Below are 22,622 nucleotides of genomic sequence, written 5' to 3' on the forward strand. Positions count from 1 at the left end.
TCATGTACCTGCATTTGCGTTTGATATCTACTTGAATATCTTTTTTTTTTTTTTATTATTATTATTGGCAGTGATATTATCCACTGATTTTTCACCTGACCATTGTTAGATATGTGTTAGTACTGTCTTCCCATGCAGAAATGGGCTTCATAGACATTGAAAATTCTTACAGGCTTTTCAAAATCAGATCGGTTGACCAAAACCAGTTGTTCATTGCTGTATCCTCTGGTAAATGTATAGCAGAAAGTTCATGAGTGCCTAATAAGGCCTCAGAGGCAAATATAAATGGTTTTTAATTGTTTTCTTTTTCTCTTTGTTTCCAGAAATGTTGAATATAGCACTCTGCAGAAAATAGCGTGTGGATTTCTAGCACCTGAAGAGCAAGAAAAGGTAATTACTGGACCATACAGTCTAGGCTCATTTGTTTGCTGTGCTAAAATATTTAGACCTGATCACGTTGCATGAGCCTCCAACACCGTCTCTGCACATGGGTTTTGTGTATTTTCAGTTATGCAGGCACAGTTGTTTCTTGAGAATATTCCTTTATCTAAAGGGAACAGGGGAACAAAAGCAGCAGAGCATGAAAATGCTGAAGCAAATGGTAGGGAAGAGCATACTGTGAATATTTTCGGTACATGTAGAAATGAAAAGGGTAAAAGAGGGGAAAAAAATATCAAGGCTTATATGTGCCAGTGTAAAAAGGGCTGCAGACTTCGCTGTGTTTGCAAGATTGCCTGGTGCAGCCTTGCAGCCTGCTGGGCCAGTGTCGGAGGAGGCTCAGTGTTCATCAGTGTTACAGCAGCCTGCTCATGTTTCAGTGACCGAATAACTCGTGGGGTGGTGCACCCTGCTCCAGAGGTTGTTGAGCTGCTCTGCTGCCTGCAAGCCTGCCTCTTGCAATCCTGCCTCTTGATCCTCCTGGGTCGTGACATTTTGTTGGGGCAACGCAGCTCGGCAGGGCTGTGGCTCAGTCGCTGGTGTTAAACAAAATGCTGTTCATCAAACTTTCATGAGACACTTTGCCAGGGGCTGCATCTTGAAAGAGTAGGCTCTAAAAAGCAGTGAGCAGAGCTGTGCTGCTCTGTACTGCTGCCATCTCATGTATTTTCTTCTACCTTCTTTCCAAGGCTGAGAGGTGAGCACCCCTACAGGGCCTCGAGTGGTTTTGCACTCTTTCCTCCCTGGAGGCAAGTGAAGTAAAAGCTGGACAAGGCAGGCATGGCCACGTTGAGGAGTGGTGGTCCTGCTTCAGCTGGTACATCCCTTCAGCTGTATGGTGATCCAGAAGAGGGACCAGGAGCTTATCTCTGCCTTGAAGTCCGTGTAAGGCATGATTATTACTGGGGTTAAGCTGAGGAATCTACATGAGCTGAGCCTTTCAGTAAATTTTTCTAGTAATTAATAAAATGACTTAAAAGTAAGAAAAGATGTCGGTGGATACCAGTATGAAGAACTAAATGAATATATCGTGTGAAGGTCTGTAAATTTGAGTATAGCAAAGCAAGCCTAGTGAGACTTAAAAACACAGATGTGAAGAGAGAGAGACAGCAGATGCTGCTAGGGTCAGGAAACTTTCTGTATGAACACGTGACACGTTTTTACAAGACACTTCATTTCATTGCTTGGGTTTGAAAAATGCATGTGAGTGACATCTTGTGTTCACTACATCTGTAATGCCATACTGCTGATAATTAGCACGTGCATTTTAGATGCAAGATGACAAACACAGACAAATCACAGGGTGGAACAATTCTGCTTTCTCTGTGTATCAGCATTATCATTTTCTGAAAGTCCATCTTTCCACCCTAAAAATGGCAGTGTCATCTCAAGAAGCATGTTGAAAAACACTTAAAGGGCCTAAATTTGCAACTTGTGTGGAACCTTGTATATTTTTCTTGTGGTGGTCTCTGCATGTATCAAGTTAGTGCAAAATCATGACAGGAGAGGAAAAAGAGCAGACAGAAAAAGCAGCTCTTGGAGCAAATAAATTCTTGGTCAAAGTGCATTAAACTTTTGGAGAACCACATTCTCCTGTATTTGGGGTCACAGTGTTTTGAACTATCTTCCATGTCCTAACAAATGGGATTCATTTTCTTAGATATTTCCATTTGGATTTATGGTGTCATTTAAAACTCTTTAATGCTTTCTGTCACCATCACTGGCTCATTTCTCTGCTGCGGGACTGTCATGTTTGGGCACTTGACATGTATGGGAGATGTAGGATAAATTTACTGGGAGTCAGAAAATTCAGTGCTCTGAGTATAAGTCTGCTTATTTTTGTCAAAAAGAAAGGTTGAAAAATCGGATTTCTTTAAAATAATGAGTTTTCCAGGGGGAATAATGGAAAGGTGGTGCAGATTACAGTATGACATGATATGTTGGCAAAGAGGAAGACTGTGCCATGCTGTTGAGTTTCACTGGTATTTCACTTCTGTTTTATAAGCAGGTGAAATATTGGTTTAAGTTATCTGTGCAATTTAAAATTATCTCTACAAGTTCAGTCATTTATGTTTATTTATGCTTTTGGTACAGCTGTAAAGAGATTTTTAAAAAAAGCAGTGTTTCTTTTTGCAAGTAAGAGATTAAAAACATGCTTGCATTCATCATGGCTATGTGCTTTCTGAGGCCTTGAAACACAACTGCCCACACTTCTGCAATGTGGCTCAAACATGGGAATTACTCCCACTGGGTTTCTTAAAAGCTGTAAGTGTTGTTTTAAAGTTTCACATAAGCAATATTGTAAGTAGGTAAGGGTATATATGCAGCAAAAAAATGGCCACTCATGTTGTTATATTTGTTCTCCTGCTCTGTGAGGTCATGTAGTTACACACAGTTTTTTTTCATCCCGTGAACAGGATCCCACAGAGTCATTTAGCTCTGTGAGCTGTGTGAGCAGAGCAACCATGAGCTCTTTTATTCCTCCAGACTGCAGCCGTGTCCTTTTATTTGGTGCTGTGTGGCACTGGGTTGCAATGGCTGGGCTAGGGATGTATCAGATGTATTTCATGGCAGTGAAGACACAGTAGCTGCTCTGCACATGAGCCAGCCCCTAGGAGAGGCTTTGCCCCATCTTATGGAGGTAGTGACCTTGATGGGGATGTTCACCCCCGTGCAATGGGAGCTTTTTGCAGGTGGAGTGGATTTCATGCTGAGCTGCTGGGTCTAAAGCTGCAGAAATTGAGACACTGCTTTTATTTCCTGCATGGCCAGACCGAAGGAAGAAATCCCACGGCTCAAGGGCATGAGAAGTGCTCTCTTCTTTTGTTCTCGGTCTCTCTTTTTTTTTTTTTTACTGGCTGGCCATGACATTAAGATTTCTAATTAATTTAGAAACCACAGGCAGTTGAAGAGAGTGAGCAATGTAATAACTGGGCCATGGGGCAGAGTAAAAGCACATCAATTATTCAGGCAGTCGCTGCTGCTTTATTCCCTTCCCGAAGCTGGGCTGGCTGTCAGCGTGTGTCAGTGATGCTGCTAATGCCCTTCAGAATTTACATGCATAAATAGTGGCCTTTTAAAATCTGCATGAGGATAACTTTAGTATTTCCAGCAATAGCTTCCAGCAGCATGCTCTGTCTAGTACGTGCCGGGGGCTCCAACCGCTGTTTTGGGTGTCTTGTTCAAAACTGGGACCTTGACAGGTGCATCCCCCAGAAGCCTCTGCTGTGGAGAAGTTGCTCCTCAAAGAGGTTGAGGGGCTCCTCAAAGAGGTTGATGGGCACCCCAAGCCATGCAAAGAAAGAAACAGTCCTGCTTTAAAATGCAGGTGGTGTCTGAGAGTGTTCTCTCTGGGTGAGTGAAGTCCAGCATCCCTTACAATGCATCATTCCCTCCTTCTGTTTCTGTTATCTCTCCAAAGCACATGCTGTGAAGATGCCTTGGATGCCAGTGCAGTTGCTCTACAGGGTTGAGGAGTGGGAAGCATCCTTCTCCTCCTCACTGCTCTGGCTATTGCAGGTTCTGCACTTAGAGCAGTTGGAAAGTTTGAAACAGAGGAAACTTTTCTCACTGCCGAGAACTGCATTCACAGGACTGGCGGTGGTTGTCTTACACGGGTACACCTCAAAGTCTCCTGTTTGGGATGCCACAGGGAGCAACACTGATTCCTACATCGAACCAGCAAGGGGAGTGAAAACTGGGAGACCTGTTGGATTTTTCTGCCATGGACTACAAGCGGATGACAAAGCCTTACTTTTATGTCTGATCGGCATAGTTATCCCTACTGCTGGAGGCAGCCACCTTGCATTTTAAAAAGTGAACTAATTTGTGAAGGCAACAAAATAAAATGAGCCTTACTAATTATGTGTTGTGCCGGCAAAATGACCAGCTTGGGTTTGGAAAACGCTGGCTGTAATTAATGGTGAAAGGCTTTTTCTCTCATCTGTGTAGCCATTATGAATCACTTCTCCCCATGGAAACTTTTAAATCTGTCTCACTGGGGAGCCTGAGGAGGAACAGGTAAAATGGATTTGCCTTAATAGCTGCAGTTGTAACTTAAACACTTGAAATGATATGAAGCATCTTTCTCCATTAGCATTTCATGTTGATCCTGATGATATACCAGCCGAGGCTAAGACAGGATCAACGTTCATTAAACGGAAGAAACTAAACTCTGTAGACAAATGCTTTGGCTAAATGGGGCCTTCATTGCACTGAGAACAAGAATGCAATTATCTGAAATGTTTGTTTACAAAATCTAATTCCTGGGGAGTATCTTCTCAGATTGCCGCTTGCATCTCTTGGGCTGGTTTTGTTGCCAAGGCTTGCAGGTTGACGGATTTCGCAAAGCTTGGTTGTAGTATGTATATAAGAGATGTTTCAAACTTTGCACAGTAAAGCTGAACCCAAGTGAAGAGCAGGGGCTAAGCTGCAGGTGTGCCAGAGTTTATTTGTGCCTTCCTCACATTTATTTTACAGTTTGCAGTTAAGTGCAATTAACAATAATTATTAGATGATCCAGATATTAAACATCATAGGCTGAAGAGAAGCTGGAAATTGTGCAGCACTGAGTGCCGTTACTGCTGTCCTCCTGCCTCCCACCTGGAGCCTAGCCCAGGGGAATCACTGAAGGGTTCCATCTGGGTGAGGATGCATCTCTGCCAGGATAACTGCAGGAAGAGCCTTGTCCTGGTTGGCTGACAAACATGGGCACCCTCAGAAGGTGGCTTCACCCATCCACAATGCAAATGGTGCTCTAGAAATGCTGCTTCTCTTTGGGTTACAGAAACGACCGATGGGAAACATAACTGCTGCCATCCAGATATTAGAGCAGATTTTGTCACTGTGTAGGGTTTGTGAAGTGGGAGGGATCAGGTATTTTGAGCCTGTGCTGATACCAACAAAACAGCATCATACTAATTGTAAGCATGCAATAAAACGTTGCACTGCATGCTTGGATATGGTGTGGCACTATTTGTTAGCTCTTTTTTTTTTTTTTTTTGGTCCATGGGGTGGCTTTGCTTTCCTTGCAGTTTTTTCTTGTGTCTTCCCTGCAACTGAATAGTGTCTGCACTTACCCATGGGTGATACTGGGCGAGTGAGCGTTTCCTGGACACATTTCCCCCATGTATCTGGTGGCAAGCATGAAACAGTTACCACAATAATACATTTTCTTCTCCATTTGCTGAATACAGGATATTAATAAAATAGGCAGTGTAATCTGTTTGGCGATGGCTTGTAGTCATGTTAAATGATGGGGAACAGACTAATGAAGTCCATCCTATTGATGGATAAGGACTACAATTTACCAAGCATGCAGTACCTGAAGTAAAACAAAGTTGCTTTTGCCTAATGTGCAGAGTGGTGGGTGATGCACAGGTATGTCTGTGTATGTTGTACTGAGTACAGCAACAGAGCGAGGGGGTGAGCTCTGGACCTCTGTGGGAGTTTGGGATGGGATGGGGCTGCTGCAGAGGTTCCTTACGTGGCTGCAAGAGTTAAAGTCTCAAAGTCTTTCAGATGTCTTAGCCTTGACTTGTTAACAAGCTCATTGGAGTGTTGTTGGTCTTGCTGCCTCCTCCCGTGCAAAGGATGCTCCCTGGCTGCGCTTCTCCTTCAGGCAGTGAAAAGGGAATTGCAGGAATTGATGTAGGGGCTTGCTCCTTGAGAGGCGCTGCTTAGGAGATCCCTTGGGAGCCTATGCTAGCACAGCATTTAAAACACTGCTTTTTCAGTGTCAGCACTGGAAATGACAAATGCTTCCCTTCATTTGAGAGAAGTGTGCCTGATATTACGTGCTTATATGTGCCTGAGAGTCTATTCTCAAGACAGTACAGGGGCCTATCTCCTATGAAAACTAATTGCACTATTAGGAGAAGATATCCTGCTAACTTAATAAGATACATTTATTTGTGTCTTAGAGGACTTTTTTTCTGAGGTGGAAGAAATCCTGAACAGTGCCAAATTTTATTTGAAGCGTATTGTTCTTTGCTATCCCTTCCTCTCTCCCCATGTCAAAACTGTTCTGGAAATTGAAAATATTTTATAAGTTCAAGGTGCACACCAATGTAATTGAAGGCAGGCAGCACTTAAGAGAGCTGAAGGGGAATTCCTCATGCCGATGACTTGAGGATGATTTTTTTTCCTGTGGGATAATCAGTAGGAAGCAGCATTGCCAACAGGGCTGTACACGTTAAAGGTATAGAAAACTGAGGTGAAACAGAAAGAACCGTGGCCAAGGTGTCTCCCTTTGCCCCTGCTCTGATGTGACTTAAATGCTACTGCAGATGCTGTCAAGAACCTGGGGCAGATGGAGAGTTTTATTGCCTGGGCCTGCCTTGGGGTGGAGGACAGGACTTGGGGCCTGGGTGACTGCATCTATCCTGTCCCCAGAAACTCCCTCCTCTTGGCATCCCACAATGCAGATCATCTTCATCTTCTCTGCATTCCACAGACAGTTAAAGCATTAGGAGCTGGGCACTGAGATTTTGTACCAGCATGATTTGAGCTTAAGTCTAATTTAGACAAAAGTTTAAAGAGCTCTCTCCCCTCCCTCTCATGCAAAGTACACTGGAGAGTCTAAATGCACTGTATCTGGCTTGGAGACATTTCCCTGTGGTTTATTGCTTTGCTTTTATTGATGGGCTGTGTTTGCTTTCACACAAACTGCTTCATTTGGACACAATGATTTGTTTCGCAGAAGTTGTTTGCTTAGGGATGAAGGCTGAATTAAGGGGGTTTTATGGGGTACAAACTTTATTTCCACAGACTTCTTCAGATCTCAGTTCCACTCCCTGCAAAGTTTGTACAGACTCAGATAAAGTGGCCCTTGGCCAAACTGGGAAGATGCAATGTGCCAAATAGCTGTAGGGAGAGCAGGAGGATATGTTAAATTACAGAGAGCTTTTGAAAATTTTAGAATTTTCAGGAGCAAAACGATGGACCTTGTAAAAAAACGCAAGATGATCTGATTCTGCTTTTTAATTTCCAAAAATAAGAACAAAATTGGAACAATCAATCCAACTTTATTAAAATATGAAGATATGCTAAGTACAGCATTAGATATGTATTTTTTCACTATAAATACACCCCCAAGGAATCATTCTATTTTTAAGATGAACTTGGTATTATGATAATGTAAAAGAAGTCTATAATTTATAATTCCAGTTGGAGGTGAAGAAATTTAACATGTCAGCTTCTCTATTCATTACTCCAGCAGTCAAGACTAACAGACTGTTCCTTCACCTTTGCTGTCAATCATTTAGATAGACCAGTTATGGATTCGGTTAAAAAGTATATATATCATAAGAGAAAATGCAGCAGAAAAAGGTTCAACATATTACTAAAAAAAAAACCCAAAAAATCAACTCATCTGTAAGAGTACATTTACTCCTACACTGTATGAGCTTCATGGCCAAAACTCCTCAACTATTACTCTGGTCTTTCTGAAGGTGCCATATGGACTAAGTTGAGAAGTGGCTCTCCAGTGTTTGTGTGTTGGGAAAAAGCTGGTGACAGCTGACAGTCACTTCTTGTACCATTTTGAAACACTCACTGCCTGGCAATTCTTTGGGGGGGGGGGGGGGGGGGGAGAGAAAAAAGAAGGAGCAGGTAAAAGATAAAGTAGTATATTGGTATTTAAGTCTTCATTGTGCAGAGCCACTCAGGTATGCTGAAAAAAGGTGCATTCTGGCTGGGTTGAGATCTTTATTAATTTTAAGCATTAGTTTTGGAGTTTTGAGCCTTCAGGTCTCCGGTGCAGTGCTTCTTTAGCACTCAATTTAGAGAGGACATAATTGCATTGACCTCTGTTCTGCCAGTACTAAATATTCAGTGTGCTCCAAAATAATTCCTCAGACCTGAAACTGGAAAATCAGATTCCTTATTGAGATGCATAAATATTGTTGCAGGTCTCGTAATCTTGTTTTAAAGCAGCAGCATTTCTTTGGGGTAAGTTTATTATGACAAAATATACATGGCCAAACTTAAATATAGTTAACCTAATATGATCAGACTGATTTGGAGCAGAGGTAGGTCAACACTAAGTGCTTTTGAAAATCTCATCCCACCTCTCTGGAGATTAGGGCTGTGAGTGCACAGCCTCAGCCTAAGTCATGCTGAAGAGGCAGAAGGAATGTTTCTCAGTGGAGAGAGACTTCATGTGGACAGCAGAAGCACGAAGCAGACTGGGGTAAGAAAGATTTGCATCCAGATGGAATAATATTCAGCTTTGCCCAAGGCGCAAGGCTTGGAAGTTAACCCACTTGGTTGCATCTATGACTCTCTGCTACTGGCAAAGTATGCTTATGGGCAGCCTCCCTCTTGTGGGGTGGGTAGGGGCATCCTCTCCTCTCATGTTTTGATCAGTACTGCTGCACCAAGGGAGTACAGATGAAAAACTTGAGGCTCCTGGCTCCAGTTTTCTCTTTGGTCTTTCTTACAAAGGTAGTGACCTTGGGATTTGTAGCACTTGCTGGAATCTCACAGCATGGAAGTTTATTTTTGGTGTAATATTTTAATTTAAATACCTAGAAGTCCAGTGCTATTTTAGGCATTTGAGTGAGTAGAGTCTTGCTGTTGCACGTGGGGAAAGGCTTGAGGGTTCTCCTCTTGTATCTCTGTGAATTGTGCACATGACTGATTCAGTGAAAGAGCTGAAAATACAAGGAGTATCTACACCCTTTGCATACATGACTTCCCACTGAAATAAGTGGAGTTGTGTTTTTTGAACTGAGCCTGAGTTTGGCTCCTAGACCACGTGGCTATGGTAGGAGATTTGACCAGATCCAAGTCACGCAGTATCGGTCCCTTTGTGATCAGTGAGATGACTCACTCTGATACCTCATCCTCAGATATTACTCATTGCTGGTGCTTCATCCTGTGCCTGTCCAGCTGATGGAGGGGCTTCTCCCATCAACAACCATGGTGTCCCGACAGCAAATGAGTGCAGTCTGCAGCTGCCTCCTCTCCTCTCCTTCTCTTTTTTCTTGGACGATGTATCTACAATTTTAAGAGCACTTTCTGCTATTAAAAAAAATAATAATGTAGCATAAACAGTAAGTTTAGCCTTTGAACTGCATCAGCACAGTGCCTTTTGTAAAAGCACACAGCTGCTTTATGTATAACATGTGCGTGACTTAAACCTCATGGGTTTCTTTCCATGATCAACCATTTTATACAGGAACACGCTGAGTAAGTGGGTCTAAACTTATTGAGGCTAACCCTTTGAGATTGACTTTTGCATGTCCTTATTACATGGAGCCTGCAAAAGACATTTTGTCAGTGTCAGTGTATCCCTGGGCTAGGCCTGACACCAAATAAAAGAACCTGCAAATGCTCGAAGCAGAGGATAGGAAAGAAGCAGCAGGTTGAGTAAACAGATGGGGTAGGCCAACATTAAGAGCAGGATGGTTATGGTAAGTGTAATGTGCAGAAGTCACAGTACATCAGCTGGCTAATCAGTGCTGAATGATTTGTAGGCATCTCAGCAGCAGTGAGTTTTAAGGAGGTTTGAAGGAGAACGGTGTCGTGGCTCTGCAGATTTGTACTCTTCTGCTGCAGAAAGAGGGACTCTGCTAAAGGCATGGAGGTTATTACTTCAGTGCTGCTTTTCTGCATATATTCTTCCTTTTCTACATTCTTTTTTTTTTTTTTTTCAATTATTTTTTTCTCCACACTTGCTACAGAGTCTCTCTAATGAGCCAGGGTGGTTGGCCCAGATGCTGCACTGCAAGTGCTATTTTTTAAACCAGCTGAGGATCTGGCCTGATATTTAGCAGTTGCTTAGTACTTTCATCTTCAAAGTACTGTGCAAACATTAATTAATTCTGCTGGGGAGCGCACAAGAAGGTGCTGCTGGAATAGTTACGCAAACTTCAGAGCCACAAGAGATGGCAAGGACAGTGTTGCTGGGCTTGGGAGGTCTATGCTTACATACATAATTCAGCAGAGCACAGCACAACAGGTGCTTTCATGGCAGAAAAATTGCTTTTAGGTACCTGTTTTTTCCACTGAGGGGGTGCTTGGTGTTTTCAGTGGAAGAATGTTGCTGCTGCCCTGTGTGGGTAGAGGGGCAACCTGGTTTCTACAGCTACCCTCTGCAGATGGGTTCAAGCTGTCAGAGACAGTAACTAAGCAGCCAGGCAAGTGCTCTGTGGATGCTCAGTGCCGAGGTAGAGAGGCTGTGCAGAAGTCAGGGCTGCAGTTGCATGCTTTTCACTTGGAAAATGAATAAACCACTTGCAGCACATGCAGATTTGGAGGTGCACAATGCTCTGCTCTGCACTGGCGGCTCTTTGCATGTGAAAAACCATTTTGCCCATGCGGATGTTGGCTTGGGCAGGAGTGAAAAAGCTCAGCAGAGCTGCAGAAACGACTGTGGGAAAGCCTTCCATCTTCTCTTAAGGGCAGCATCAACAGCCTTTGGCATGGGCTGCAGTAACCTGCCCTGGAGAGGATGAGGAGTGCTCACCCATGCTACTGGCTCTGCACAGGCAGGGCAGCAGCAGCAGCAGCATCTAAAGCTGGCACAATCACCAGCATCTCCCAGCTGCACACCTAACACGCTCTGGCACGAGGCAATCAACACTGCCTGTGCTTTGAGACTTGCCTGGAGCACCGCTTTTGAGTGAAAACACAGCTCCAGACACCGAATCCACTCAACCAGTCATTATATTAAAAGGAGCTTTAAAACGATTGTGCCTACTGATGCCAAATTATTAGCAGAGAACCACATGAGCCTTATATGACTTGATTAATGTATCAATCCATTCCAGGTCGAAACAGGCATCTAGGGGCAAGGTGGTGTGCAATTTTTTGGTATGATGGGGGTAAGTCAGAGTGGGAGCACTGATGAAACAGAAAGGGAAGGCAGAGGGATGCTCGATGCTAGAAAATAACATGGCTGGAAAGAGATTTTGCTCATTGGATGTCTTTCGGGAATTGGATGTGAATCTGTGCTTTAGTCTGAAAGCTGAAGGCAAGAGGTGTATTCATATTGAGTGGAAATGGGTCTTCCAGCAAAAGACAGATTCAGGTTGATGGGAGGGAGGCTGGGTTTTGGTTAGACTTTGCTGGCTTGCTCAGATGAGCAGGTGGTGGAAGCTTTAAACTTCTCGCACAACTCGTTTAATAACAATTATCTCCATGGCAATTTTTGGAAGCTGGGCAGATGTATTTAGAAAAAGTGTATTTCTTTTAGCTTTGCCAAAATAGGTCGATAAAATGTTCCTGATGGTAGGTTTGCATTCACTGAGATCCTACTGAAAGTTTTCTGAATTTATTGTTCAAGTTGGTGAGTTAAGGAGCCAAGGAAAGAGAGATCACAGCTGAGACAGTTGCTTTTCCAGTGTGCATGGTCTATGCATTTAAGATAATAAAATTATATCTAGAACTGCACAGTTTTAATTTCCCGCTCTTCCTAAGATTTCAATAGATTAGCATGCTCAGAAATATTTCTCTTTAATCTCAAGATATTGCCATGCCTAGGTTTGCATGAAAGGCAAGGCTGGATGTCTTGAGGCTTGAAAGCTGTAATCAAAGATGTTTATATGAAATTTTAGTGTTCCATCATATCTTACTGTCTCGGGAGTGAAAAAATAAACTTAATGAACCTAGATCAGACAGATTTGTGATGAAGTCCCAAACAAGAGAGAGGGTTTGCAAGTAGCTGTGATTTTGCTGTGTGATTTTAATTTTATGGGCCCCTGTTGTTCAACGTTTTCTTCAGACTAACTAAGAGTTGCATTAAATATTAAACAAACGGTGTGATGATTCATAAAGAGGGTCATGAGCTCCATATGTGAGTTAGAAATTTAATCTCCAGCTGGTTTCACTATAATCCATGTCATATGTTCAGGATCAGAGAACTCCAGTGTCTTCGAATAATTAGTTAGTGATCAAAACAGAAAAAAAAAATCCATTGTAACAATTTTCTCTTAGAAAAAGCTGTTTCTTCAAAACAAAATTGCTTGTTAAAGCTCATTAATTTTAATGGAGTTTTCTTTTGAGTGGAAGTAAGACAAAAATAATTTGGAAGATGTCAGAATGTCTTCTTGATAGTTGCAGAATTGATAATATTTTTTGTGTTCAATGTCTTGCATTGAGAGTTGTAACTCTTACTCTGTTTTAACAGCAAAAGAGGAAAGTGAGACTTTTTCTTTTCATCAAATGTAGCTTATTTTAATTAACCTGAAATAACTTTCTTTCTAGAATGCTGTTTCACCAGAAAGGAAAACTTGATTAGCTTTTTTCTGATATGTGTATATAATTTTAATACTAGTTCAGGTATGGAACAAAGAATTAAAATCTCCAAGTCTTTTATTTGGATTAGGAAATTAATTTTCCTCCCTGCTTCTCCTTGGAGCCCTGGAAAAATACCTGTCAGCCTTTCACTGCAGAGACAAATATCCTGAGGTTTTCCCCAGGCCTTGCAGAGGTTGCATCCTCCTTTGCATGACAATTATGAGGGGATGCTGGGGGATACCAAATGAGTGAGGAGCTTGCACATCCTTTATAGCAGCCTTGCACACACACAGACACACACACACACAAGACCAGTGCTCATCCAGTTTCCCAAGAGGTTTTTCTATGTAAAAGCTTTCAGCCTGCACACAGATGCATACATGGAGTTTTCGTATTGTCTCAGCTGACTCTTACCTTTGAGCTATAAAAGGTGTTTTTTGGGGGGAATTTGGAGGTTAAATATTACATCTACACTCAAGAAATACCATGGAGGCAGTGGAAGGGCAGGCCGTGTTCCTGTGGGGTGGGTTACTTCACGCGTGGTACTGAACGTTGAGTGGCTCTAAGTAAGGACTGTTGCTGTTGCATTTGGTTGCTCAGCTCATGAAGTCAGTCACAGCACATGCTTGAATTTAAAAGAGGCATATGGATGCACACAGAAGTCGGGTTTTAATGCCTATAGTGTCTGTAGACCTCTGAAAATACAACTAGACGTAGTCTCCTAGGGAGAAGGGCTGTCTTTCTTGGTGTGTGGCTTGGGTCTTACCTCTTTGTTCCAAAGGAATTAAGGTATGCTGGTTCCTTCCCTGTGCCAGGATGGTAGGATCTGGAAGTTATAGGAGAGTTGATGGGATGGGATCTGCGGAGTTACTGGTCCAGTCTCCCATTCAGGGCCGGACAGTTGTCTGCATGAGACCAGCTTGGTGGTGACTTTGTACAGCTGTTATCTTAAAAACCTCCAAGGCTGGAGGTAGCACTGTCTCTTATGACCTGTCAGTACCACTGAATGCTTATTTTTTAATCCTTTTCTTCTTTTACTGGGAAAAATGTGTAGACATGAACAAATTTAAGGTAAGAAAAAACAAGCTGGATTTAAAAAAATAAAAAATTGACATCTACTTAACTGTGTTAAAAACATGTAATAGGGAAGCATGCAAATGGTTACGCAAGCAGGAGTTTGGTATCTAATTGTAAATTAGATAGACAGCTGCAGGGTATCAATAGACATATGGCAGCAATGTAAATAGTTTGCTCGCACTTTGGTGACATCCTGGAAGGCTGTGTGTAAACTTTCTGAAGTGAAGAGAGAAAAGACGATTTCCTGGAAAAGAGGGTTTTCGAGAGAAATAATTGCTAATAAATAATCTGTGTCCCTCTGGAAGGCGAAAGTTTTGTTTTGGCACTCGCTGAAAAAACAGCCTCTAATCAGACTGCATTTTCCCGTTTGGCTGGCGAGCACCAAGCAAGCCGAGGAAGGTGCCAGCTGCATTGTGGGGTTGGAGCCATCATAGATCAGAGCAGCTCCTCCATGGAACCTGCCTGCTGATTTCAGCATGACCTCCTGGCAGATGGTTTGTGTCTGCCAGGATTTAGGGAAGATGACAAAGAGGAGGGTAAACAGTTGAGTGATTCAAGAGAGGGTGTCAGATTCTGGAATGTAAGTTCATATGTCAGTGGCCAACACTCCTAGGTCTTCCAACAAACAGAATACAAGACTTGCCTGTGTCCCAGCTGTAGGGCTTCCTGCTGCTTATAGCCACCTTTAAAATAATATCCTAGTGGAGTGCAATGCTGTAAGACACTAATTTGGCTTATTTTGCAAGCCAGCAAAGCTGTCTAAATATTTAATGCTCTTTCATTAATAGCTGGCCATCATATGTTTTGCTCTATATTAGATGATACTATCGAGTCCATAAAATTCCCAATCTAATTAATGATAGCTAAGGTTGGTTCTCATATTATCTAAAAGATAGAGCAAGAGTAAACCTTGAGTAGCATGCTTGATTTCTGGATGGGTGTCTAGTGACTTCTTAAATAATTCTTAAAAAGTTTGCAGTGGGCCAAACTCTGGCACTTTTGAGGTCAACAGTAGCTCTTCCAGTTTATTTTGTTTGGTTCGTGCATCTGCCTTAGGGACGGATTTCAGTCCCATAGCTTGTTAATTGTAATTTTAGTCAAAGGGCCACACTTATTTAGGAACTTTATTTAATTTTTTTTTTAATAAGACAATTTCTGAAGGATGCAAAGAAGCTTTTATGGAGTGGAAGCAGTGAAAGGAGAGCGAGGAAAATCAAAGAAATTCAGACATCAGTAATGTTTCAAAAGTACATTTCACAAGGGAGTTTTCCCTAACTATCCTTCAAAGATGACATGACAGAAAATTTGGTTATTAATCAATGGTGCTATCTCTCTGTTGGGTTCAGGAACGCTTTTTAGAAATGAAGATTAACATCTGGTTTAGTCTACAAAGAATTTTTAGAATTGTAAAACTTTAAGTAACCATAAATTACTTAAAGTGCGTGGAGGATTAATATGAGAAAAAAACCACTTCCAAGCATTGTTCTTTAAGAGGTGAGCTTAGCCTGTGTAGTCATAAGAGTTATGTCACTGGTATATCCTTACCAAATAATTGCAAACATATAGCACAAATCAGTCCCTGGAATCAGTGGACACACAAATACACTATAGGGAGTTTTATTACAGCAGAGCTTGAGGATTGCAAAACCAATTTTCCACAGAAAAATTGCTTTCATATGATCTGAGTGCCATGATTTGGTTTATCTGAAACACTGTAAGTCAAACTGTTCACTGGTGTTCCTAGCAGGCCTCTGTAATTCTACGTTTATTTACAAAGGTCTAACTTAGAATAGAAATTATTCCCACTGTTTGTAAATAAGAAACTGGAATATTTCTTACTTGTGTGTGTGTGTATTTAACTGGATAATTTTCCACTCATGCTTTAGGAAGGTGTGGCTCTTAGCAATGGCTGTTCCTTTCCGAAAGTGACTGTGAAACGTGAGATGTGAGCTCTGTTCTTCTCCTTTATTGCAGCATATTTCTGATTTGGTTTGCAGCAAGCAGAGGACCTCGCAGTCAGCCCGTGGCCGTAATACTGTGGATGTTTTCTTCCCATTACTGGACTTTGGTATTTCAGTAACCTCCAACTGCTTTCTTAAAGCACTTCTGTATTCACTTAAAAATAACAGTAAATTATGCCCCTGTTAGCTATAGTGGCATTTTTGCATTTTAATGGCAGGTCATTGGCATTTTTATGACTCTGCAAGCTCAGTTCTGCTCCAGATGAGTCTAGAGAACAACATGATGAAGATCTTTCCACATCCATGTTGGAAATAATTTGCTATGAAGAGGTGCCTAGTAGCATTGGGTGGTTTTCTGATTGTCAAAACCGTGATGTATTTTAGTGCTGAATGCTGGAACCTGAATAGGCTAGGATTGTAAGTGAATGAAATGTCTTTTCTTCTGGAAAGACCAGTCAGTATTTTTGTTGGTGGGTTTCTCTGGGAAGGCTAGATTGAACTTCCTGTAGGTAAAAGAAGCCTGATGCTTGCTTTCAGTCCTACGAAGCCGTAAGTAACTTATTTTCTAGTGTGTGGTTTTGCACTTACATGGCTAAATTGAGTGCAGTGGGTGCTGAATCAGGCCCTCAAAGAATGCTTAGGAGTGAGTTCCTAAAATACTTAAATCTATTTTTCACCAGCTACAGATGGATAGAGCATTAATTCTTTGTATCCTCCATAGGCTTCCCTGTAGTGAAACTTGCCTGTATTCCCAGTCTCTTGTTTTCCATGTGTGTGGATACTTGGGTCACTATCTCCTCTCTTCTCATTTCCCATCCGTACCTTCATTGTCTTCGAATCTGTCTCCTCCTTGGGTCCTAGGTGTGACTGGTAGGCAGCTCTGTGAAAAAATGAAGGTCCAGTCTGAGCAAAAGTGTTGCTGATTATTGCTTGCCTCTTTTAAAGCCCTCTTAGGTGTTTTTCAGTGCTTCAGCGAATATGTGGTCATTATATTCTTCTTCTGGCTTTCTCCTTCTCTGTCTTCTAGTCTGAGTCCATTTCAGCCGTCCCTAAGGGCACTGTGCCACCCCAGGAGCCTGTAGGTCCCACGTTCCAATGGGAGGATTCCCTGGCCCCAGTAAAGAAAATGCTCACTGGTGGTGGGGTGAGATCTCTCAGCTGGGAGATGCCCATTTCTGCCACAGCTCCAGCCATGTCCTGTTGGAGCTGCTGTAAGACGTGTAAGCTGAACGTGTTTTCCAGTAGTGGAAAGGTAGAAAGGGAAGAGGATTTGGCTGCTGCAGAAAATGTCAGCTTTTTGTAGGGGAGAAGGGGAAAAATTGAAAAAGGAAAGCCACTTCTAATACAGATCACACAGAAGAATCTAACACTGTTAAAACCTGCAAGTCTGGCTCGCTCCTCCTGAGCTGGGTGGTCCTTCCCAAGTGCTGCATGACTTTCCCACAGCCGGCTGAGCTCCCTGCCAGAGTGCTTCCTCTGGGTGCTTTACAGCTGTGTGACCTCCACACTACCCTCTGGTAGATAGCAAAGAGGTGTTTTATCAAGGGAACATGGACTACAGGAGAAAATGGAACATCTCAATGCTGCCAGAATGACTGTAGTGGACCAACTGATGGAAAACTGTTCCAAGACAGTTATGACTTGCTTTCATTGTCTTTGAAATAATTTAGGTTTCCTGGGGGGAATTCTGTTTTTACGTAATACTTTATCTTCTTGGAGTTTTGATGAAATGTCAAAATGTGTGGGGCTTTTCCAGCTAGCTCAGTTTTGCCTTTCTGGAAACAACAAGGTAGAGAGAAAAGCAAAGTCAGAAGCTTCGTCTTGCTTTTTTGAAGATGGGAAGCATCATTTCTGGTGAGATTTAAGAGTGTAAAACCTTTTTTTTAGTAAGAGCTTAGCATTCAGAAGCTCCTGTTATTCATGCTATCTTGGGTAATACACTAACCTGCTGAGAGAGAGAGAAAAACAAAAATTAGAAAATATCTCCATCAACACCCCAATATATAACTCTCTGCAGTGCCAGCTCCTGCTGGCTGGTTGCCTTGATTAACATTTTCTGGATTGGCATAACTGAAGTTTGCATATAAATTGCATGTTTACTAATGTACATTTTTATTTTCCATTGTCTTGGCTTGACAGAGGCTTCACCCTCTGGGCTTGCTGTGTTTCACTCTCTGACATATTGAGGGAAGCTCAAAAGTCTTTCCCATACTTACTCTCCATTTTTAAATGAAAATGTTACACCCTGAAGTTGAGCAGCTCAGTCTTCTTTAATGCAATATGCAGTTTGCACTCAGATCACTTGCTCCTGATATAATTTATACATGAATCATGAATTATGTTTGGATTCTCAGGAAGCAAAAATAAATTGGGTAGAGCCACATCCAATTATGTAATGAATTCCTCACGGTAAAATTTACAGCGGGGATGTTGCAAAGTGGAACACTGATAAAAGATTTCCAAAAGATTTGCTGCAGTATCTCCTGACAAAAACAAACCTCTGTCCATTTTAGGCAGAGTAGAGCCATTTTGAGTCAAACAATGAAATACTTAAAGGTGCATGGGATAGTTTTTCATTGTAGCTTAAGTGCCAGTGCATAGAAAAAGGAGGAAAAGAAGTACTTGGTGCAGTCTCACCAAACAAAAGTTCTTTCCCAACATGTTGTAAAGAACCTGCTTCATAACTCATTTTTATGTCTCTAAAAGCACTTTCTGTGCTGCATCTAACAGATTATATTTTGAGGAGCTATTTCCTGACCCTCTGCTTGACTTTTTTTAAACTCACTGCTGAACCCTGCCTTACCGGGCAAAATATGGCTCATGAGCTTTTGTTAGGTGAGCAAACAACCAGTGGCACTGGGAGAAGCCTTGGTAATTTCACCTCTGTTTGTGGCATTGATTTCTTTTAATGGCTTTTTGTTTGTATTTCCTTCTACATGTTTCTCACTGTGTCTTGACCTGTTGCTTTTGATTCATTTTTCACTCAATACTCAAGTGGCCCAGGCTTGGCCCATGTTGTGCAGGTGTTTTTCTGAGCAAGACTTCTTCACTCTGTCCAGTGAGATGTTCTTCTTCAAAACCCAGTACATGGCTCCTAAACGCTGCATATCCATCTCAGCTGAAGGGTGAACCGGTGGATACATCCATGGTGTTTGTGTTAAATAAATCTCCTTCTAGTGCTGCAGCTCAAATTAGAAAACTTTCATGACAGTGACCAAATACCTGCACCATGTAGACATCAAGAGCTATTAAGGGCACGTTTTCCATTCTTTGCTTTGAGTTTCTTGTCTCAGCAAATCTTCATGCTACTTTGTACCAAAAAAACCATCTGTCAGTGTGATAGGGAGCTGGCTTTTGTGCGGAAATCAGGATAGACACAATCCGAGAGTTTTGCAAGTAGAACATCTTAGCAACTCCCAAAGCTTAATACCATTTAAGTGATAAATGTCTATTGGATTGACTATGTGAAATGTTGAAGCACACCTATACAAGGGAGGAGCCCAGGGCTTGGGCCTCTCATTCCTGCTTGTTTTCATGGTTCCCTTTGGTGGCTTTAATTTTCCAAAAGTTTTAAGGGTACTGTCTTGGCCCACTCTCAAGCTCATGACGGGAGGTTTGCCATCATCTTCAACAAGCTGAGGATTTCCCTGAATAGGATTAGAGGGAATGTGTGCCCTGATAGAGTTCAAGGTCAGAGAGAGAAAGAAAATGCCCTTTTTTTTCACACAAAAACAGCCTTAAACTCTCATTCCTGCTGCCCACATGGCTCTATAGAAAGGTGCAGGAGACATGGCTGGGGCAACCTCAGAGGGGGTTTCTAACCAGAGAGCGTGGTCTGAGGAGTCATTTAGGTGACCGCAGTCTGTGGTTTGCATCAAGGGCTGTGTAGTGGGAACATTGCCAAACCAATAGGCATGTCTTCTGATGGGCTCTTGCAAAACCCAGACTGAATTATTCCATTCCCTTGGTGATGAGACAAGTCCAGTGTTTTCCCCTGTGATCGAAGGGATGTTTGGCAGCGCTGTTCTTCAATATATACCCGGTGCTAATCATACTGAATTCTGTACCAAGTGGATTCCAGTTGTGCAGGTCAGAGTGGAGCTGACAGGAGTTGGATGCTTGTGCTCACAGCTCTGCTCCAACTATTAAGCTTGGGGAAGGTGTCCCAAGTGAATGCTTTTTTGGACATCAAAAACCGTAACAAAGTCAAGATAAACTAAAAAGTTCCTGAGAGTTTACAGCTTTCCCTATAGTCTTAGCTAAGCAAAACTTGATGTTTTTTTTCTTCCAAGTGCAAATTCAAGCTGAGACAATAATTAGCATCCTGTTTATTTGTTTGTCACCTTGAAGGAAGAAAGGTCAAATATAGTTAGCCTGAGAACTACTTTGCCTTTCCCCCTTGAAGCATTTAATTAGATTTCTCATGTAATGTAAAAAAGAGACAGTAGAGAGCTTGCTGAAATGAGTTATCCATTTAAGACTTCTTTTTTTCTCCCCTCTTTTTATTTCTTGCTGGCTTCATAGACCAATTTATAATTTTTCTGAAGAAGTGACAGGTTTAAACACTTAACCCTTCTTGCAGAGAATAGGCAGGGTTGTTTTTTTTTTGTTTTTAGAAAGGAGAGTTGTAAATCAACACAATGTACAAATAAAACTACTTCTGTATAAGGCAGTAAGAGGCAGTTTAGCAAATGCCCAGAATGAATGTCCTACAACTTGTGCCTTTTTTTTTTTTCCGCCCTGGAATACATACATAAATGCTGAATGCATAACTATTTGAAAACAGACTAATTATTTCTTGGGTTTCTTCCCAGTATTTTTTCACCTGTCTCTCCTGGTTTTGTTTGGTTCTTCTTCATTTATTTTTTTTTCTTTTAGTTTTTCCCTCCCAGAGGACAGGATTGCTAGATAACTGGAACTGTCCATGTTAGGTTGTGAGCTTGGTTCAGTGGTTTTCATGATGGGGTACAATTGCAGAGAGGAGAGAGGCTGTGTGGATTGCTGGGTTACAGATCAGGATAGCTGTATGTCACAACAGCTGAAAAACCCTAAACATTTTTTTTTCCCTTCAGTCATGTCCTGATTCGTTGGAGTTATAGCTGGAAGGATGCTTCCCCTTACTCCCTCTCCTGCAGTGTAGTGTTCCCTCATTGCCTGCGCAGGGAAAGCCACTGATTTTCTTTAAGATCCCAATGTAACTCCTTTCTGTGCCCACCCACAGCACTGAGCTACCCTGTGGGTATTTTTTTACCCATGCAGATACTCATTCACTGTTGAGGGTGTGCATTAAAGGGCAGATGTAACACCCCCCTTCCCCCCTCCCCACCCCACCCCAGAGAAGTCAAAACAGCAGAGTGGATTTGCAGTATTACCTGTGTCATGGTATTAAAACTGGAATTTTTTTGAAACTTCTTTCCCCTATGTGCTGTCCCATCCATTTTATCTCCCAGAAAGCTGAAGTCTGTAACCACTTCTAATCCAGGTCTTTTTGCTGTTGGAACTTTTACTAGTAATGCAAAGCCCCAGAGGGGATTAGCCAACCTGAACATTTCAAATTTTAAACTTCAGTAAGTCTTGAGTTATAAGTAGGGAGAAAAAGCCTTTCTCAGTCATTTTCAAATCAACTTACTATCTGCCCCACCATACCTTCTTCTCCGGTTCCTGCAGTAAAACGGCATTTTTTTGGTGGATGTAGAATGAAAACTCTTAAAGGGAAAAATTGTGTTCATCCTTTCTCAGCACGGAGAGGTGGCAGAGCCTGGAAAATGCCAGAACACAAGGATGATTTTTCAGTCTCTCCTATGTGGAGAAACGGTCCTGCAGACCCTGGCCCTAACCAACATCTTGCAGGCACTAACTGCACCTGGATTTTAGATTGGACACCTAAACCTGCTGACTTTAAAGAGGGAAGATTTGAAGGTCTCAGGTTTTAAATCATAGAAACCACTCTACAAAGGGGAAACCTTTTTACAGATACATTAAGAGCCAGCAGATCTCCCTGTTTGTATCAAGAGCTGCTTGGTGGCAAGTCAATAAAACAAAAAAAAATTTTATGATGTTTTCATTTCTATTTGAGTACCTGTGTCATGTCTGTGAGGATGCAGAGACATGCAGAACTGCTTGAGTCTTTCCCAAAACCTTCCTCAAAAATGCAGCAGTATTTGGTGTCAGAAATTAAGACACATACCTCAGCAAATGCCCATAGGCTAGAGTCTGTAAAAGTGAAGAGAGAAAGACAGATTTACTGTCACACCTGGAAGGAAAAAAAAATTCTTAAAAAGTGGAGAAGAAAATTATAGGATTACTGCAGTCAAAATAGTCTTACGGCATGGGGTTTTTTTGTTGAGGTTTGTTTTTAGTTTTTTTTCAGTGGTGGAAATATATAAATTTATTTCTGCATAGCACATTTGTATTCATGCTGCTTAGACACACCATTAAAATAGCAATTCTAAAGTCAATATTATATTTAAATGTCAGACAATTGAGATTTCAGTTATTTCTTAGCAAAAGGGCTTCAACTGAGAACATACCAGCCCATAGTCTTGTAGGAGAAAATGGACAGTTGTGAACCAAATAGGCAGAGCTATGTGGTGTTTATTTCATTTGGGTTTTTTTCAGAATTATTCCGCATTTCAAAAATGACAACAAAAAAGCCATTAATGGGTAACCGATTTCTATAAGCATTTTGTGTTTGCTACATTAATTAGCTGTGATTTTGTAAAAGGTGGCTCTGTTTGGCTGGTTGTGCTTTTATTTTCAATGAACTTCAGTAACTTCAACTCAGTTTCCTCATCAGATGATGAGGAAAAGTCTGTCTGGACTGGGTAAAAGGTAGGTAAGGGAAGATCTGGGTGATGAGGTCTCATTGATTTGGTTGTGGAATAAAGAATGTGTGTTTGTTAC

At 41.8% G+C, this 22,622-nt stretch overlaps 1 protein-coding gene across 25 annotated transcripts in view; it reads left to right on the top strand.

Annotated features, from left to right (window-relative positions):
• Window positions 1-318: 318 nt before the first annotated feature.
• ADGRL3 (adhesion G protein-coupled receptor L3) overlaps window positions 319-22,622 on the top strand; it is a 404,123-nt gene continuing 381,819 nt past the window's right edge. For 23 of the 25 annotated variants that reach the window (XM_010411924.4, XM_010411928.4, XM_010411908.4 and 20 more), the window contains exon 1: window positions 319-390. The gene's annotated coding sequence lies outside the window, so the exon portion shown is untranslated. Of the gene's footprint in view, window positions 391-1,305; window positions 1,324-22,622 lie in introns of those variants that run through there. The other 2 variants (XM_010411909.4, XM_010411910.4) reach the window with 2 other exon arrangements.

Source organism: Corvus cornix, chromosome 4 (assembly GCF_000738735.6).
Source record: "Corvus cornix cornix isolate S_Up_H32 chromosome 4, ASM73873v5, whole genome shotgun sequence".
In the NCBI taxonomy this organism is placed as follows: Eukaryota; Metazoa; Chordata; class Aves; order Passeriformes; family Corvidae; genus Corvus; species Corvus cornix.